General features: G+C 42.0%; 1 protein-coding gene across 10 annotated transcripts in view; it reads right to left on the bottom strand.

The window, feature by feature from the left end:
- The window catches only part of LOC147013689 (zinc finger protein 385B-like), a 543,756-nt gene that overhangs the window by 290,047 nt on the left and 234,310 nt on the right, over window positions 1–19,399 (bottom strand). The gene's annotated exons all lie outside the window — the stretch shown is intronic.

The following is a 19,399-nucleotide window of genomic DNA, read 5'->3' on the forward strand; positions in this document are numbered from 1 at the left end:
GTCTAACATGTGTTCAAATATTGTCTAACCTGGATTTGAATCTCGTCTAACCTGTATTCAAATATTGTCTAACCTGGATTTGAATCTCGTCTAACCTGTATTCAAATATTGTCTAACATGTGTTCAAATATTGTCTAACCTGGATTTGAATCTCATCCGACCTGCGTTTGAATCTTGTCTAACGTGGGTTTGATTCTCGACGCAGATATAAGCTGTCACAGTGGCGTTTTGCATGAAGGGCGAAGCGTCTATGTGTATGCCGTCCGTCCATCAGAAGGACGTTGATGTAACGGGCCCATATCTGTCTGCACTGGTTCTCAGTGAATGCTAGAGATTGCACGGTGTCTGCACAGATGCTCTCTAAAGAGTACGGTGATGACGATTCTTCCTTACAGGAGTGATACATCTCTTTTACAGGATAAAGAGTGACTGATTAGTTGTGCTTCTGATATCAACACCTCACATTTATTCTGATTACCATATTTTGCCCAAACATTATATAGAAACAAAGTGTATTTCAAACTAAATAACAACACAATCACGTGATGTGTAACATGCAAACGAGGAGGCGTGCAAAGATACTGCAAAATACACAAATGGAGTAACGTACGGACAGTGTTTTCAAATACCACAAACGTCAACCTGTACTAGGCAAAAATCAAATTTCTGTTCCATAAAAGTGGAGTCGGAAAATCAAAGGGAAATTAAAATCGATAGAACTCTGCAAGGTTTGGCAAGCAAATGAGAATACTTGCACAAGATATAAAGACGAGGAAGAAAAACAAGTCTCAAGGTGTTAATGGCGATGTCATTTTGCTATTTTGATTCCTCCCTTCATTACGCTTCTCCAGTAATATGTAATACCATTTCTCAGATTCAATATGGCAAGAAAATTTCAATGAGATACACAGTAGCTTGCTGGTGAACTGATGTAATAAGTAGTGAGAGCTGCGCAGATCATCGTAGATAATGTAAATGTTACCTGAGAAACCATTAACGTGCAAAGGAAAAAATGTGGACTCTTTGGAGGAGATGCATGAAAGCCTTCCATCTTCCAGGAGGTGCATTTCACGGTCTTTGTGACATGAGTTTCAAAAAAATGAAATTGCTCATAGACCTAAAGTAAACCTGGGACAACAAAGTTGGACAACTCGGGCTACATATTTTGTAGTTTTTAATCAGACTCAGGACCTGATTAGGTATGGTAATTCGGCATTTAATTAGGAGAACCCTGATTTTGTGTTATGGAAGGGGGAAATGTTTTTTTGCTCTATCTCCTTGATTTTTTTTGAGATGACTCAATGAAACTTGGTAACCATAACGAGGACAGTAAGAGACACAATATCCACCATATGAAATGATTTCAGATCCCTTTTGTTCTAAAAAAAAATAAAATAAAATAAAAAACGTTTGTCCCGTACGTAACTTTTTTAGTATCAAAAGTTTCAATAATTTTTCCCATTGGAATGCAAAATGAATGAAACTTTTTTTTTTCTTCCTCTGACCCAATACCTTCAAAACTCACCTATTTAATTGAAAAAAAAACAACAAACATGAGGAAGTCGTACATAAACAATGGTGTCGATTTGCGTTACGGACGGGACAAAAACGTCACGGACAGACACGCTGTATGTAATTGAGCATGTATTGCATCAGGATATTTTTGTATCACCTTATTGCAAGCAGAACATCAGGAGAATAATAAATATATGGTTGGTTTTAATTTTCGTTAACATTAATTAGTTTGAGTTTGTTAAGCGTTTTTGCAACGTTAGACTCTTCCAGATAGCCTCTATCGAGTCAGTAATGGCTGGACCAAGCTGTGTGTCTCACTGATTAGTTTGACAAACCAGAGAACTTGGTCATCCAAGTAATTAATTAAAGCTGACAATCGGTGTTAATCGGTCACTAACTTTGAGGTAGATGTCAATCATCTCGACACTCAGACTCGGTGTTGTGCATAAAACGAGCTCTTTCGGGTCGACAGGAAAGAAACCCGATTGAAGAAGGCAGAAGGCAACCATAACAGAAGAGAAAGAAGTCATTCGCAAGAAAAAACGTGAGAGGAAAGAGACTCCAACGCAATATGAAGATCGATGCCATTCTCGCCGAAAAACGCGAAGGACCGCGTCCCCTATTCCAATACCAAGACGCTCGGCAAGGCCATGTCACGTGTGAAACGAGCGCCCGACCGTTGACGCCCACACGGCAGACTCACGTCATCGGATCCATCATAGCTTCGTTGTCTAAAGATTATCAAAGTATGTTGCAAGATGTCGTAAGGAATCGTGTTCGACGGAGCATCATCATCCACAGCGACAGAAAAACTCGCAGCGACACTATTCCCCAGCATACCATTGAAAACGTGATGCCATTTCTTAAATCTGATGGCGCAAGTCGTATGTGTCCCGGAAAGAACGACGATGTTTCCGTCAAGGACCTGGATGGCAAATGCAGGCACCGGCATTTACTGATGACCCTGTCAGAGGATCACCGGCTTTTCTGAGGAGTACGTTAACGTCATCGGCTTCACTAAATTCTCACTTATAAGTCCCACGCACATCAGACCAGTGAATGACCGATACCACGAAGTATGTATGTGCCGATACCACGAGAATGTTGGACTTTTGGCAGCCGGGTTACGTAAAGTCACTCCTTGTATACCCAGCGATCCTGTCCAACTGGTCCAACTGATCGTCTGTGACTTAGCCAGCGAGTCCTGCGCAGACCGCTGCTGTGACATTTGTGGCGTTGATGATATTAAAGGTTACCTCAATGGTATCGATGAGTCAAACACGATCAAATATCACCAGTGGACGATGAAGGACGCTAAGACTGTCAAAACAAACAGTGACGAAAAGCGATCTTCGGTGTGCGGTGGATGATCTGCGTGAACAATTGGTCGAATTCAGTAGACACATTTGTGACGTACGAAACCAACATGCTGAACTGCGTCATCTGAAAGATACACTGAATCCGGGCATCATCATGGTGCAGGAAGACTTCGCTGAGAATTACAGGATAAAACATCAGAAAGAAATTATTTCGGCCCACTGGTCAGCTGAAGGGGTGACCATTTTCACGATTGTGGTGTTCTTTCGAGAGACTGGATAGGAAGAACTGAAACGCCACTCAGTTGTGATTGTGTCGGATGAGATGGTCCACTGCAAGAAGTCTGTTTATGCCTTCAATTCCAAACTTATGGACCACTTGAAAACTGTGCTGCCTTGGCCAGTGACTCATGTCCACTACCGGTCTGACGGAGCCGCCACCCAATAAAAATAAATGAATAAATAAATCGCTCTACCTTTGCCAATCTTGTTTTCCACAAGAAGGACTTTGACTGCACAGCAGATTGGAGATACTTTTGCACCGCACACGGCAAAGGGCCCGTTGACGGTGTTGGCGGACACGTCAAACGATCAGTCTGGTGAGCAGTGTTGCAAGAGAAAGTCACTGTGACTTCTCCCGTTGATTTCTACAATGCAGCAACATCCCTCAGCCAGGAGATCATGGTGCTGCGGCCATGGTCAGAGGACATCGAGGCAGCAACACAACACCTCGATGCCCGCTTTGAGGACACCCCGGCTGTGGCTGGAATTCATCAATTCCACCACGTGGCGCCGATTGATGACAAAAACGTCCATATCTCAAGAAATTCGCCCTTCACTGGTTCACAGAAAGTGTATGAGAGAAGAGTGGTGGTATCACCAGGTGTCTCGACTGACGAGCCAGCGATGCATACAGGCACGAAGCGCGAAAAGATCAACAACTGCAAAGTCGGCAGTTAAGTTAAGTTTGAACCTTGTCCTCGTTAAGTTTGAGACAGGAAGATCAGTCAAAGTCTTCCTCAGACAATGCCTGGAAGTTGATGAGACCGAAGCGAACGTTTCATTCTTCCGATCGAAGGACTCCGACTGTAAGGTCTTCACATTCCCTACCAAGAACGATATTTCGTGGATTGGGCTATGTGACATCATACGAATTCTAGACCCACCAGTAATGGACAACCGAAACAGATACATATTCCATCGCAACATTCATGTTCAGGAATGATACTTTTTAAATGCCTTTGTGATTTCTACTTCACCATCATTCTTTAACATTGTTCAAATATATTTTTATTTTTTCATTTTTTATGTGTATATATGAACTGCTTAATATATTGTTGGTGCATTTCGTTGCTGAGTTATTTTCTGCAATTATTCAGACTCTCGAAGCCATGTTGATTGAATTTCCTCATGCGACAAAATAGTCCCGTCCGTAACGATTTCTGATGTCCCATTCGAAACGCAGTTCTAATTACACTATTGTTTGCCAAGTGACAATTTCCATTGACCGTCGATCAAGTAAACTTAGAAAACTCTTCAGGTATCTGGAAAGACTGGTAAGTGCCAGATATCTCACCTAACAGAAGAGAATTTTTGATTTTACCAAAGCTCCTCAAAAGTCATTTGGCAGCATGTCCCGTCCAAAACGCATCTTCTTTGGATAATTAGCATATGATACTCTTGTTCAAATTTTGGCCATTTATACTAACCACTATATCATTCAAGGTAGTTCTATCATTTTGACTTGACATAGCAGGGTCAAAAAAAATATAGGCATTTGAATTCTCTAAATGTCCCGTCCATAACGTACCAAGTACCGTGAGATACCCCAGGAGCGCGTTCTCGCAATGTTGGCAAAACAGGAGTAAAATTGAAGTTTTAAAACCTTTTTACATGAATACAGATGGGGAAAAATTGGGGGGTGGGAAATCTTGCCCATCCATTAGGACCATACTCTGTGTAGAGCTTTGGTGCTGCCTAAGCAGTCTCCTTGGCTATTGGACACAATCCTGGATGGGTCACCACCCCGACACAGGATACCAGTAAGCTGGCACTCATTTTGCCAACCTCAGAAGGATGACAGGTAGAGTCAGCCCTACCTGGTATTAATTCAACAGCCGAGTGGGATTTCAACTCAGGATCCGAGGATTCCAAGTGAAATCTTGCCCACATCCCCTGAAGAAGGCATCTTTACCAAATTTGCACTCTGACCTATACCTGAAAAATGTTGGATAAATGCAAAAAAAAATTTAAAAAATCGTAAAACCTACAATACGAGTTGTCTTCAAAGATGAAAGTCTCCTAATATATTTCAACAAGCATGAAGACCAAGCACAGAGAACAAGCATGAAGACCTACAAAACCAGAAAGCATCTCAAAATGCAAGGCCCATCCGCATCTGCTTTGTACGCTAACTAAACTTGACGAAAAGAATGGTTAATAAAACATATGTATATTTTATTAATTAGTCTTCTTCATATTTTCATAATAAAGATATTTTGAAAATTTCATAGCAAAAACTCAACACCTGAGAAAGGAATCTGGACAAATACAGCAGTTTATAAGAGGAAACAAAAGCCCAAAGCTAATAAAGAGAATCAAAAAATATATATATAAATAAAAAACAAAGCCAAAGAGCTAGAGGTAATGGTTGGTGAAAACAAACTCAAAATATAATCGACAGCAAGGAAGATTAAAAAAATATTACGACTAGGTTCACGAAGGGAGAAAACCAAACCAGTTGTTTCAAAACAATCTGAAAAGATTCTGCCGCAAACTAAGGAATCAAAAGCAAGATGTATCAAGTCTCCCCGAGAAAGATAAAGTTGAAAATTTCTGGAAAATAAACGATGAGGACCTTAAAGAATACAACAAGGAGGTGAATTGGATCCAAAACATGGAAAAGAAAAAGCAACACCAAAAGGAAAATCCCCCAGTGATAATTGATGAAGGAAAAATTTAAATTTTTTTTTTACAAAACAACCAAACTGAAAGCCCAGGCCCAGAGGGAATTGCAAACTTCTGGCTAAAGCAACGAGATGCTCTGCACGATCACTACGCTCAAGCATTCAATGAACTTATCCAAGGGGAAAAGGTTCAATGGATGAGTGACTCAAAGAAGGTAACCTTCCTCATCAAAAAAAATCTGAAGAAACCCAACAACCTCACAAGTATAGACTGACCAATAACATGTCTACCAACAACATACAAGCTTCTGACAGGAATCATCACATAACTTATGTACAACCACCGAACACAAGAAGGAGGCCTAGATGCAGAACAGAAGGGATGTAAGAGAGGGGAGTATGGATTGATAGACTACCGACTACGACACAAGGCCTTACTCAAAAAAAACCTGTAAAACAAGAAGAACCAAATTGTCAACAGAATGGAGACACTCAAAAAAAACCTATTGATAGTGTTACACACTCATGGATGATAAAATGCATGTTATTGTACAAGATCAACTACCAAGTGATCAAACTGATCGGGAAAGCAATGGAGCTTTGGAATACCACATTAATATGACAGAACTCAGAAGGAAAAATCAAAATATCAGGAGTGAAAATATGCCACAGGATCCTCCAGAGTGACGACCTTTCACCCCTCTGTTTTTTTTCCTGACCCTGGACCCACTCAGCGAACTCATTAATGAGCAAGGACATGGCTGCACCCAAACATCCAATAAAAGAGTGTACAAAGATACAGAGAACGTGACACATCTACTGTCCATGAACGATTTAAAACTTCACACCAAACGACGAAACATTGAAAGAACAACTGAAATTAGTGAAATGACATTCAAATATAATTTGGCCTGGATATGTGTGTCAAGTGCACAATCGTACAAGGTAAACCAACAAAAACGAAAAACACAAAAATCGACCGAAATACAACAATCAGAGCTAGAAAATGAAGCATCATACGAGGGATTGACTTCCGGTTCTGGGTTTGGAGCGTCGGCAGGTCTCCTTCAGGGCTCTCAAAGTTTCCGGTCGTTATCTGTCCCGTTTTAACTGTTTATTTTCTCACCTACATGTTACTGTGTGTTCCTAGTTCGATTTCGTTTCAAAAATCGTGCTATTTCGTGAGTTTTCGTCAACCTTGTCTTATCGAGTGCTTAAGGCCGACCCATCCTTCCCCTCGGTGTACCATCATCTTTATGTGTATTTTCTCCCCATTACCTCAATTTTTATCTTCCCCACTTTCCCAACGTCCCCCATCCCTCCCAACGAAACACTATTTGGTGTCTTAACCCCCCCCCCAAAAAAATACCTTTCTCCTTACACACCGAGTCTCGATCTTTCTTCTTCTTCTTCCTCCTCTTTTTTTTTCGTTGAGGGTTTAATGGTGCTGTCAGAGCCAAGGAGGCTCTATCCACACCACGCACCAGAATCTGATCAAACTCGCCTACAGCCATACCCCTCAAGCCAGCCTGTAAGGATTCCAGTGCCTTTTATGCCGAAAATGAGTCCGAGAGGATAACTTCACCAAGAGGATTGAACTCGATTATTCATTCCATAGCTAGGACGATTGCAAATAGTTCCATCGAAAAAAATGGAAGATGGTCGGTTAACGGAAAAGCCCTGACCACACGGACATCTGGGATACATGATGAGGCCGAGGGAGAGAGAGAGAGGAGTTTTTAGAGGGGCATCATCGAGAGTTTGAGAAGGGCAACATCGAGAGAGGGGCATCATCGAGAGAGGGGCATCATCGAGAGAGGGGCATCATCAAGAGAGGGTATCATTGAGAGAGGGAGGGGCATCATCGAGAGAGGGGCATCATCGAGAGAGGGGCATCATCGAGAGAGGAGCATCATCGAGAGAGGGGCATTATCGAGAGAGGGGCATCATCGAGAGAGGGGCATCCTCGAGAGAGGGGCATCGTCGAGAGAGGGGAATCGTCGAGAGAGGGGAATCAACGAGAGAGGAGCATCAACGAGAGAGGACATCCTCGAGAGAGGGGCATCATCGTCGATAGGGACATCGTCGATAGGGACATCGTCGAGAGAGGTACATCGTCGAGATAAGGGCATCGTGGAGAGAGGGGCATCGTGGAGAGAGGGACATCGTCGAGAGAGGAGCATCATCGAGAGAGAGCAATCATCGAGAGAGAGCAATCATCGAGAGAGAAGAGGAGAGGGGGTGGTGAGGGCCGCGATCACCACGGCGTTCCCCAATGTCGTTTTTTCTCTGCTTCCTCCTCTTATTCTTCTCCTTCCTCCTGCCGACACACCATCTTTATTCTACTGAGCTGACCCTCTCTCGCCATTACCTTCACGATTTCTTCCTACAACCTTCCATTCCCGAATCTTACCTGTTCTTCAAAAATACATCAAAAAATAATAATCTTCCTTGTCTCCTTTCGATCTCCACACCTCCTGTAACCACGTGTCTCTCTTCTCTTCCTGGTACTTTTCATCGACCCAGCAGCTTCACACTGCGTTTACCGCAGTGGCTTGATTTCTGATCATCAATTTGGTTTCAGACCAGGTCACTCTACCCTGGATATGCTGCTTCTGCTCTCCCAACAATGGATGGAAGTCCTCAATGCCGGACATGAAATCCGAGCCATATCCCTGGACATATCACGTGCTTTTGACACAGTCTGTCACCCTGCCCTGCTCACCAAACTCTCTTCCTGTGGTATCCAAGGCCATCTCCACTCATGGCTCGCAGACTTCCTCTCCTGTCACAGTCAACATGTGTCCCTAAATGGAGTTCCTTCATCCACTCTTCCTGTCCAGGCTGGAGTTGCTCAAGGTAGCGTTCTGGGCCCTGTTCTTTTTCTGGTTTTCATCAATGATCTCTCCGACTCTCTAGAAAATCCCCTATATCTCTTTGCTGATGACTCCACCCTCTGCCGCACCATCGGTCATCCCTCAGACCGGAAAGCAGCAGCTTCTTCGCTCACTGCAGATCTGGGTAAAATCACAAACTGGTCCAACACGTGGAACATGTCTTTCAATCTGGACAAATCTCACACTCTCACTATGTCTCTCCGAAAGGACCATTTAGAACCCCCCCCCCCATCCACTTTCTCAATAATCCTCTGGAAGAAGTCCTTTCTTTCAAGCTTCTGGGACTCACTGTCTGCCATGACCTTTCCTGGGAAAGCCACATTTCAAACCTCACCTCCAAAGCCAGTCGCCGACTGGGAATCCTCCGTCGTGCAAAGTCCTTCCTCGGCCCACCTGAGCTCCTGACCACTTACAAAGCTTTCATCCATAGCCTGATGGAGTACGTACTGCTCTCCCCTCTGGGCTGGTGCTCCTGCCTCCCACCTTTCTCGGCTTCACGCTGTGGAAGGCATTTTGGATCATTGGCATCTCCCGCAATGAGGCTGAGTCTTTGGGCCTTTCACTCTCTCACCGCAGGCTGGTCGGTGGTCTTTCTGTCTTCTACCATCTCCTCTCCAGCCTCGCCCCCCCCCCCCCCGCTCTCTGAGATTTGTACCCGCCACATTTCTGCAGGGTGATCAAGGTCCACCAACAACCCCCTTCTGGTAAAACTACCAAAATCACGAATCACTGCTCACCTTCACTCTTTCATTCCTCTTTTTCCCCGCCTTTGGAATAAACTCCCTCACTCTAGTCAATCCCATTCTTCCCTCCAGGCCTTCAAAACAGCTGTTCACCACCTCCTCTTATCGTCCCCCATCCAAATCCTCGATCTTTTCTACTCCCGATAATTATCCACCCAAACCCACCTCCTTCAAATTCCCTACTTTCCTTCCTGAAAGTCCCTGTAATGTCCATCTTGTATACCCCGTGTTCCCCACCCCATCCCTCTCCCTTCCACAGATCTCCTAATGTCTCTGTTCCACACTGTTTTGTCCTTCCCACTCCCGCCCCTTGTCCCATGTCCCCCTTGCTGTGCGTTGTGTGTTGGCTCTCACACGAGCCTCGACAATGTACACAAAAAAAAAACTCAGAGGAGAAGAGGGCCACCAAATATGTTACAAACAAATGCAGAACACATTTACCAAAGAATACATGCATAGAACGAGGCTGATCCCGAAAACATACCTCACCACAAGAATAATCAAAGCCATTAACCAACTAGCAGTACCAGTATTCCAATCCAGCTACAAAATAATAAACTGGCCAGAATCAGAAATCAACAAACTAGTTGTCAAAACAAGGATACTCCTCACCAAAATGTTCGAATGTTCATTCGAACATTCAATGTTCAATGTTCAAACAAAATGTTCGACAAAAATCAATGCATCCTGAGAATGTACCTGCCGAGATGAGAAGGCGGTAGTGCCCTGATGGAACTCAATCAAATGCACAGAATGACAACTGTAGGATTGGATGAATATGTGAAAAGTTCAACAGACTACCGAATCCAATCTGTATGCAAACATGAAGACAGCATGCCAGAAAAGGTATCCCTCACTCACCTTGCAAAAAACATTTGAAAGACAGGTGCAAATGAAAAATCAACAGATATCCACAAACAACTAGGAGAATGATAAAAGAGCAGGAAGGTATACAAATTAAAGGAGTTGGACAGATTGGGGATAGACAAAGAAGGTTTATTGGAATGGCTAAGAAGATGTCAGCTCAACTGGGATGGAGAACAAATCAGAATAAATGCCTAAGACTAAGGACACTCCACAAATAGCTTTCATCAAATGGAAGGACTGAGTTAATTGGCAAGTGCAGGTTCTGCAAGGAAGAAACAGAAAGAACGAGTTCCCTCTTCTCAGGATGTAGAAAAACTCATGTCAGAACAGCTGTACACACAAAGGCACAACAGGGTATGTAGCATAAACCACCAGAACATCTGAAAAAACTTCAGTATCCCAGTCCCAGAAAACTCATGAAACAAGAACCAAATGCGATCATTGAAAAAAAGGAAGTGACGTTCACATACGACCTGATGATCCCATCGAGTGTGAAGAAATAAAACAAAGCACTGTGACCAGATATAGTACTGAAGTACAAAAAAGAAAAGACAGCATTTCTAATTAAGGTGTCAGTAGCCATTGATTTTGGTCTAAACAATGCAGAAATGAAGAAAATGACCAAATACCAGGATCTCAAAAGTGAAGTGAAAAGATTCTGGAAGCTGAAAAACATCGAAATTGTACGAGTGATTATTGGGAATGATGCACAATGAAGGAAATTATAAGAAGGTAATGACGACGAAGAACCTCACAAAGATCCTACAAACTATCCCTGGGAATATTACTACAAACGAACTGCAGTTGGAGGCTGTCTGGAGTTCAGTGAGGCTCCTCAAAAGATCCCTCGGGACAAAACTTTGACAGAAACAAATCTTCATAACTTCGTCCATGATTCGAGATCCTTCACCGAAATGCAGGTGGATACATTGAGTAATGAGAGGACTCCATTGAGCTTCTGAAACCCACACATGGAGATTGTAACAAACAACACACACATACATGTCTGTTTCTTGCTTGCTCCCTATGCATTTTGAAACTCCTGGGCGAATTTCTCAGAGACCGACCATATTATTTTCACACATGGAAGGTCAACTCAACATCACAATAAAAACAAGAGCGCAAGTGAGCACAATATGCGCCCGAAAAAGTCTCTGTGACACACACACACACACGCGCGCACGCACACGCGCGCACACACACGCACAATTATAAATTCAAACACGTCAATTTATGAAGAACAAGAAGGTATATGCAGAATTGTGCTACTACATGGAAAACAGCATCCTGGTTGCCATGGCAACCACTTTAGATGACGAATGTATGTCGTGACACACCGTCTCCACAGTCTGTACCTATGTACCAAATATGAAACGTGAAAGTTAAAAACTTTGGGAGTTAGAATGCGGACAGGGATGGACGGACAGACGGACGGACGACCGGTATCACATAATACGCCCCAATTATATATATAGCTATATATATATATATATATATATATATATATATATATATATATATATATATATATATATAGCTATATATATGTATCGTATAAAAATTGGTAAAATTCTTAAATTGATGTAAAAACAAGAAATAACGGTGCCTTCAGTGACCTTGCATCATTTTCTGGCAGAACCCGCATGCGCCGTCCAAGCTCCGCACCGTCCTGGCCGAGGTAACGACACCTGACCATTGGATGATTGCGAGTAGGATTAAAATAAAACACTAAAGTTTAAATCGCACAATTTTATTTGGGTGACCTACTAACTCGTATTTAAATGGAGAGAATTTTGGGTCTTACACCCCACCAGTTTTCAATTCATTCTATTCATTGGTTCAGGAGCACATGAACGTCAGAATCACACTAAAATACGCAATTTGGTGTCTGTCTGTCTGTCTGACCATGATATATTCAGTCATTACTTATCTGATCTCAACCAAACTTGCCACGGGGATTAAGGGTCACACGACGGAGGTCGGAACGACATAATTTGCCCCCTTCCCCAAGGGTGTTTTCCGCAATGGGTGAAACCTGTATTAAGGTGTACAGATAGCTTATTGTGGTCTTTCATGGGACACACATACCAGAAGTTGAAATTATTATAATCACAAACTATTCAGTCAATTCCATCAAATTTATGATTACTTTTTTAAACAGTCACTACCGTTATTTAACATGCGACTGAAAAAGATTTGGAGGAAACCCGACGTTCTTGAGGACGTCGGTTTCCCCCATTCTATGCTTATCGCATCCCCGACACACTAACGTACCCAACCCCCTCCCCCCCCACCCACCTTTTCCCCATGATTGCTTCCAAAGGGAACGAATGTTTCTGGTTCATACAAACCCACATACAGATACTTTTCGAATCATACTACCACGTCCTTGTACAATTCAGTATGATCAACAATACAAATATCCTCATTTTATTTAACCCTCTTGATTTTTGGACACTACGAACACATATTAAATGATGCTCTCTGCAGTGCCATACAGCAATTCCTGCAATGTTATATTTTTGACCCATGTTGATGCACAGCTGCCATTATTGAACTGTGTCCAATATTTTCACTCCGTTTATGAGGAACATTAATCTCTCAGGAATTATGAAAAACCAGTAGTTGTAATAAATTCAAATTATGAAATACGATGCGATGCCAAAATGCTCAACCCGATGGAGTTGTTAAACAGAAACTCCACGGAGTGGTTAAAACAGGAAAATGTAAACCAAAACCGAGCCAGCTCATTAAATTATCCCCAAAAAACAAATAAATTGCATAAACAGGTGTTCTATTTATCTTGATTAAATGCAAATAGAGCAATGTGGCTACATCGTTTGAACATACCAAATGGCAGGACAACCAAAATATCATCAGATACACATCAACATCCCATAGAAGTAGTCTTCACGGATACGTGTCGATCATTTTGAAGCGAATGAAGCAAATCCAATCTCTGTGAGTCATCAGAAGTCACTCACATGCACCAAGGCTCTGAGCTGATGTGTTCCAATATAGCTCATCGAGTTAATCATCCGGCGGTTAACATTAATGGTAATGCATGTGCAAATACAGTCCCTTCCTATAGTCTGCACAGTGCCAGAAATGTAGAAAAGATAATTGACTTTAATAGCCTTGCAGAATCATTCATAAGGAATTAGTCTGAAATGTGATGCATCTCATGGGATGTGCTGGGTTGGGTGTCGAAGCTGTGGGGTGGAAATGCTGTATTTCGATTTTAGGGTTTATGATGTTGGCGTGAATTGGTGAGATATACTTTCTGGAGTAAAATGGTGGAGCAAAGGTGTTGAAATTGGATGCAAAGCTAGAGGTGCTGTAGTAGTACGGTGTGACGTACGTTATGATGGAGTTGTTCGAGTAAAATGGTATGATAGATGTGCTGCAATAGGATTGTAAGTTGGAGGTAGAATGGTGGGATTAGGAGATTGTGTGAGAAGATGAAGTGGACACAATGCAATGCAATGGTAAGATGAATGTTCTGAAGTGGAATGCTGATGTGGAGGTGCTGGAGCAGAGAATGGTCAGCTGAAGTGTCTGGAAGAGAATGTTTGTATTCAGATGCTGAAGCCAGATACGGTGCAGTAACAAAGTAAGGTGGACGTTCTTGAGCAGAGAGGTGGAGGAAAAATGGATGAAATAATCAAGGTTGGTGGAAGAGGTACAATAGCAACCTGGATTGAAGATGTTTGCTGTCCTGCCAGGCTGTAACTCACACATGTGTTTTTTGGACATTCACCTTGGTGAGCTTCAAACAGACATCAATCAAGATTCATTAACGAGCTGTGCAGATCAATAAGAAAAAAATGAGTAAATGCAAGGTGGGATTGAATAAGAAATGGTTGAGAAGCTGTTATTTCGCACAGATTATGTAAAACATTCACTCGTTGGACAATTCTTGTTTTATTTCCCTTTTCATTCTTACTGTGTCCGCATATCCATGAAAATATTCAATGATTAATGTACATTTAGTTCCTTGATACAATCAATAAGGTGATCATAAATCATTTGTCTGTACTCTAAGGACATACACTTTAAGGAAATTGGTTTGAGGTTACGAGATGATATATGATCATTTAGAAGTATGTTCGAAGAAGTGAAGAAGCGAGTATTAACTGTTTGAGATAAACAAATGTGTCGTTTCGGGGTTCATGGGCAACACCGACCCCTTGGCCTTCCCTCTGCTTTATAAGCCCCCGTTGGACTTCGTCCAAAATGGGGGCTTATGGGTTTGGTCTCGATTTTCATGTGCGTGCGTACGTGCGTGCGTCCGCACCATATCTCAGACATGTATAGACCGATTTTATTTGTACTTGGCACAAAGACAAAACATGTTGCTGTACATATGCAGGTCAGTTTTTTTTGACATAAGATCCAATATGGCCGACTAGTGGCCATTTTAGTTGTTAAAAAACCCTTGGAATCGAACACGTCCTCAACCATTTCTCAGGCATGCATTTACCGACGTTGTTCAAACTTGTCACACCGAAAACGAATGATGGCTTACATATGCGTCATTTTTTTTTTCGAGATCAGATCCAAGATTGCCGACTGGTGGCCATTTTGTGACTTAAATGTGTCCCTAACCACTTCTCAGAGATGTATGGTCCAATTTTGTTCAAACTTGGCACAAGCACAGTACATGATGATGTTCACGTGCCCCTCATTTTATTTTATGATCTGGTCAAAGATGGCCGACTGGTAGGTTGGTGGCCATTTTAGTTACAGCGGGTGCGCTGTATACAATTGCACCAAGTTTGAAATGTCCCTGGTGTCTACCACGTCTCCGGTGTCCCCTGTTCCCCCCCCCCCCACGTGCCTCAAGACAGCCAATGACGGCCGTCCGGTAGATGCAGTGCGTAACCTAGACAAAAATAGTGAGAATTGACGGAAATACCCAAGTATTTCAATGGAAATTTGTGAAACTAATGTGTTATAAATGTGAAAACCATTTAATTTATTGCTTGATGGGAAAAAAACCAAGAAACGCACCCCTCTCATGTACGAACGAACGAAAGACGTCATTTCCACCCATCATCGCATTTCGCGCCGAAAGACGTCATTTCCGCCCACCATCGCATTTCACGCCAAAAGACGTCATTTCCGCCCACCATCGCATTTTGCGCCGATCACCGAATGCTGAATGCTAAGTTCTTCTTATGCCATCATTCTTTTGCAGCCTCCTGCCAAGCTGTATCGAACGATTTCATTCCTTCTGTTATATATAAAGGTGCTTATCACAATAATAACAAGATTTTTACATTTCAAATATTAAGTACACATTTTAATTGTTTTTCAACTGAAAAAGCATAAATTGAATATTTTAACATTAGTGTACTCATTTGCTTCACCACACGCACTGTATTGAAGGATTTCACTTGTTGTACGTAAATATGGGCTAGCCCTTTAATTCCATACAGCAAAATTACTAAAACAATGGGGGTGATGACATTTTATGTCTTTTTTTACTTGTTTCCTGCTCACTTGTGTTTTGCTTCCAATGATCGAATGTAATACCAATTGATAAAACAAAGGTTACCCAACGTGAGCTTTATCAATTTATTCGTCAATGTGAGAAATGTTGGTAAAATCAATGTAGCACATTTGAGTGAAGGCTGTTTGGTCCATCATGCCTGTGCCATATCCACATCCCATTTTGCAGGGCTGCACTTTCCCCCAAATCGCCATACAAGTCAGCTGCAACCCCGTTCATATATGTGGATGACAAAGTATGGAGGTAAGTGCTATGGAAATTCTACCTCTTCATTCCGTGAAAATAAACTGTGCCATAGTGGTCACATGATGTCGTTTGCACTGCGATTCTTTGTCATTCAACAATTCAGAAAGAGCCGCATCAGTATAAAAGGCCAAAAAGTACATGCACGAGTCATTTTATGTCCAACAGTAGTTGCACCGGTCATACAAATCCAGGAAAGGCTCCAATAGTTAAAATACCGCATGAAGAGCATGTTGGAGTATAAATCAAAGCTTTGGCTATGAAAGGATAATCCGTGCAATGATATTTCAGGAAGAGTTCAGGTTTCAGTGTAAGCAGTTTGAAATAATTTATAGAGTAAGTGAAACTGGTACGATTAATTAAAGAAGTGACTGAAATAGACAACCAAACCCAAACCCTCCAAAAGTGATGTTACGTATTGCAGGATGCGTTCTATGCACGTCTATGCTCAGACAATCAACATGACATAAAGGTCACATAGAAACAATTTTACCAATTTCACCTTGCTGTAAGTACAGGTGTGAATGCTACTTCAAAAATATTTTAATGAAATTATCTCATTGGGCATGGAGCTGCTTTAAAACTGCTACTAAGTTTACACACGTCGGCCACACGTTACTTGAAAGTTACTCGTTACTTGAAAGTTACTCGTAAGTCGAAACACGTCGAGGTAATGTTTACCATACCCGAAACTTAATTTTTAGCCAACGAGTAACGTGCTTTTAACCTATTAGTAGCGTGCTTTGAACCTATGAGTGGCGTGCTTTGAACCTATGTGTAACGTATCTCAAACGCACATTGGCGTATGCAGACGAATTTGATTGACGTCTTCCCGACGACCACAGAACTGACTGAACGTGTTTCTAACTCACAGCTACCATATAATGGCGCATTGGCAGCGTTTAGGGGAATTGGTATATACAAATGGGCTTCACAAGAGGAACCCGTCAGTGTTCCAGACTCCATGTTGAGTAGATGTCAATGTCGGAAGCAGTGGCAGTAGCAGTAGTAGTAGTAGTAGTAGTAGTAGTAGTAGTAGTAGTAGTAGTAGTAGTAGTAGTAGTAGTTTGAGAGAATTTAGTGATGTCGATGTTATTAGTAGTAGTCGTAGTAGTTCGCGAGAATTTAGTGATGTCGATGTTAGTAGTAGTAGTAGTTCGAGAGAATTTAGTGATGTCGATGTTGGTAGTAGTAGTAGTTTGAGAGAATTTAGTGATGTCGATGTTATTAGTAGTAGTAATAGTAGTTCGAGAGAATTTACTGATGTCGATGTTGGTAGTAGTAGTAGTATTACTTTCAAGTAACGTGTTGCAAAGTGTGAACAACGTTTGTGTAGCGTGCTTACAAAACGTTACTCATAGGTTAGAAATAAGTTTCGGGTACGCTAAACATTACCTCGACGTGTTTCGACTAATGAGTAACTTACAAGTAACGTGTTTCAACGTCTGTCAACGATTGCATAACGTGCCTACAACTTATGGCCAGCGTAGCGGAACGTGTGAGCCGGCATACGTCGTAAAATTTCAAGCATGAAAAAATTCGAGGAAAACCCAAAAGTTCAACGTTTAAAGTCAGCGTACTACGACATATGGCAGTGTTTTTCAGCGTGCTCTCAATGTTATCAAAACTTACCCATAACATCTTCGACGTGTACCAGCGTTTTACACAAATTTTCCAAAAATCGGCATACGCCGGCTCAAACGTCAAGGTGTGACTGGGCCTTAATTAGATTGGCACTCGGTGGAGTCTATACATCCACCAGGCTGAACAGTTTGTGTTTTGTATCCCGATGATAGGTCAGACCTGGATCTGGACGTTAACCAAAATCGAATCGGCTTGTTCTTGTTACCTCTCCAACTCGTCCACCTAGTTTTGTCATAACTCGTCCACAAGTTTTTGAAATACGTATTGTGATATACTGCATCTCGTTTTTGGGCCCTATCTCTCAATTGTGAGGAATCACTTTTAAAATTCCAGTATCTGGATCAGGATCTTCATCAAAATCGAATCAATTCGTTCTTGTCACACACCTGGCCTGTCCACAAATTTTCATCAAAACCCGTCCATTATTTTTTGCGATATCCTGCTCACAGGAAAACAGAAAAACACACAGGGGTGAATACATAACCTCAGTCTCTACTTTTGGTGGTGGAGGTAACAACAAAAAAAGCTGGTTCCAAAAATGAGATTCACAATCTGGCGATGATATCCTGTCAAACGGCTCGTGATATCTTCAGGTCGAGATTTTTTTTTTGAAGAACAAGTTTATGAAAATTGATGAGATACACTGGCTGTGTACACATCCTGAAGAAGTCCACACCGACAGCACACGAAAGCCTCCCCTCCAATTTGACAGGTGCGTTCAAAGCGAGCAAATACATTGATAAGTAATACGAGCATCATTTTTGTAATACACTATACATACAGGCTTAAAGAAAAGTCCAGATCAAATATGAAACCTACTGGTGAAAAGTCAGATACGTTCAAATGGAAATGAAGCAACTTGGCTGAATTGTCTGGAGTAATGCAGGTTGTTCATGGATAAAGGAAAATTAAAAAACTGCACATTCGTAAACTGGGTGGCACCATGGAATGTTGAGTGCAACGAGTGCAATGTTCACGCTTTCGCTATTTATTTCATTTTTCGATGACAATCTATCGTACCAAAAATGGATTCACGATCTCGTGAAGTGGTGAGATAACAGTGGTACGCTTGTGGCATGTGACTCATTTACCTGCTGCCCCCCTTGGATTTACACTTTACAGGAATCAGATTCTATAAACCAATCTCTGCAAGGTCCTGTCTAATCAGTTGATATGAATGACAATTTACTCCGCCTCTGTAAAGGTAAGTTAGAAGAAACACAAACATCTTCACTCCAATGTGATCAAATGAAGAGTTCATCTCAACCTCAGTGGAGTTGATACCAAGGTGATTGCAGATATATGGTCTTTGCAACGATGCGTTCGATCCTTTATCACATGACTAGCAAAGTACCCCGCCCGACGGGTGATCTTGGTCCGAGCGTGCAACATGTTCTTCTGACGCATACCTTTAAATTGGGTGGTGTATAGGCAACTGACAGCTGTTTCGATTGTCCCAAAAATGAAAATAATACAACCAGTTACGTGCATGAAGCAAAAACATTCCAACTGCTTATAATTCAAAACACCTCGCTGCACTGGAAAACGTGGGGACAAGAATACTGGACTGGAAATGGTGGAGACTAGCAATACCCTCCCACACCTGGAGGTGGCGCTACATGATACACATTTACAAAGAGACTTGGCGTCCCTCCCATCCTCTTCCTCCCCTCCAAGACTATCAGCAAAGATAAAAACATCCCTATACAATAATTGGGGTCATGCTGATCCTATGTAGCAAGTCTGGATGTAA

Source organism: Eptatretus burgeri, chromosome 13 (assembly GCF_056783735.1).
Source record: "Eptatretus burgeri isolate ZD-2024b chromosome 13, Ebu_testis_v1, whole genome shotgun sequence".
NCBI lineage: Eukaryota > Metazoa > Chordata > Myxini > Myxiniformes > Myxinidae > Eptatretus > Eptatretus burgeri.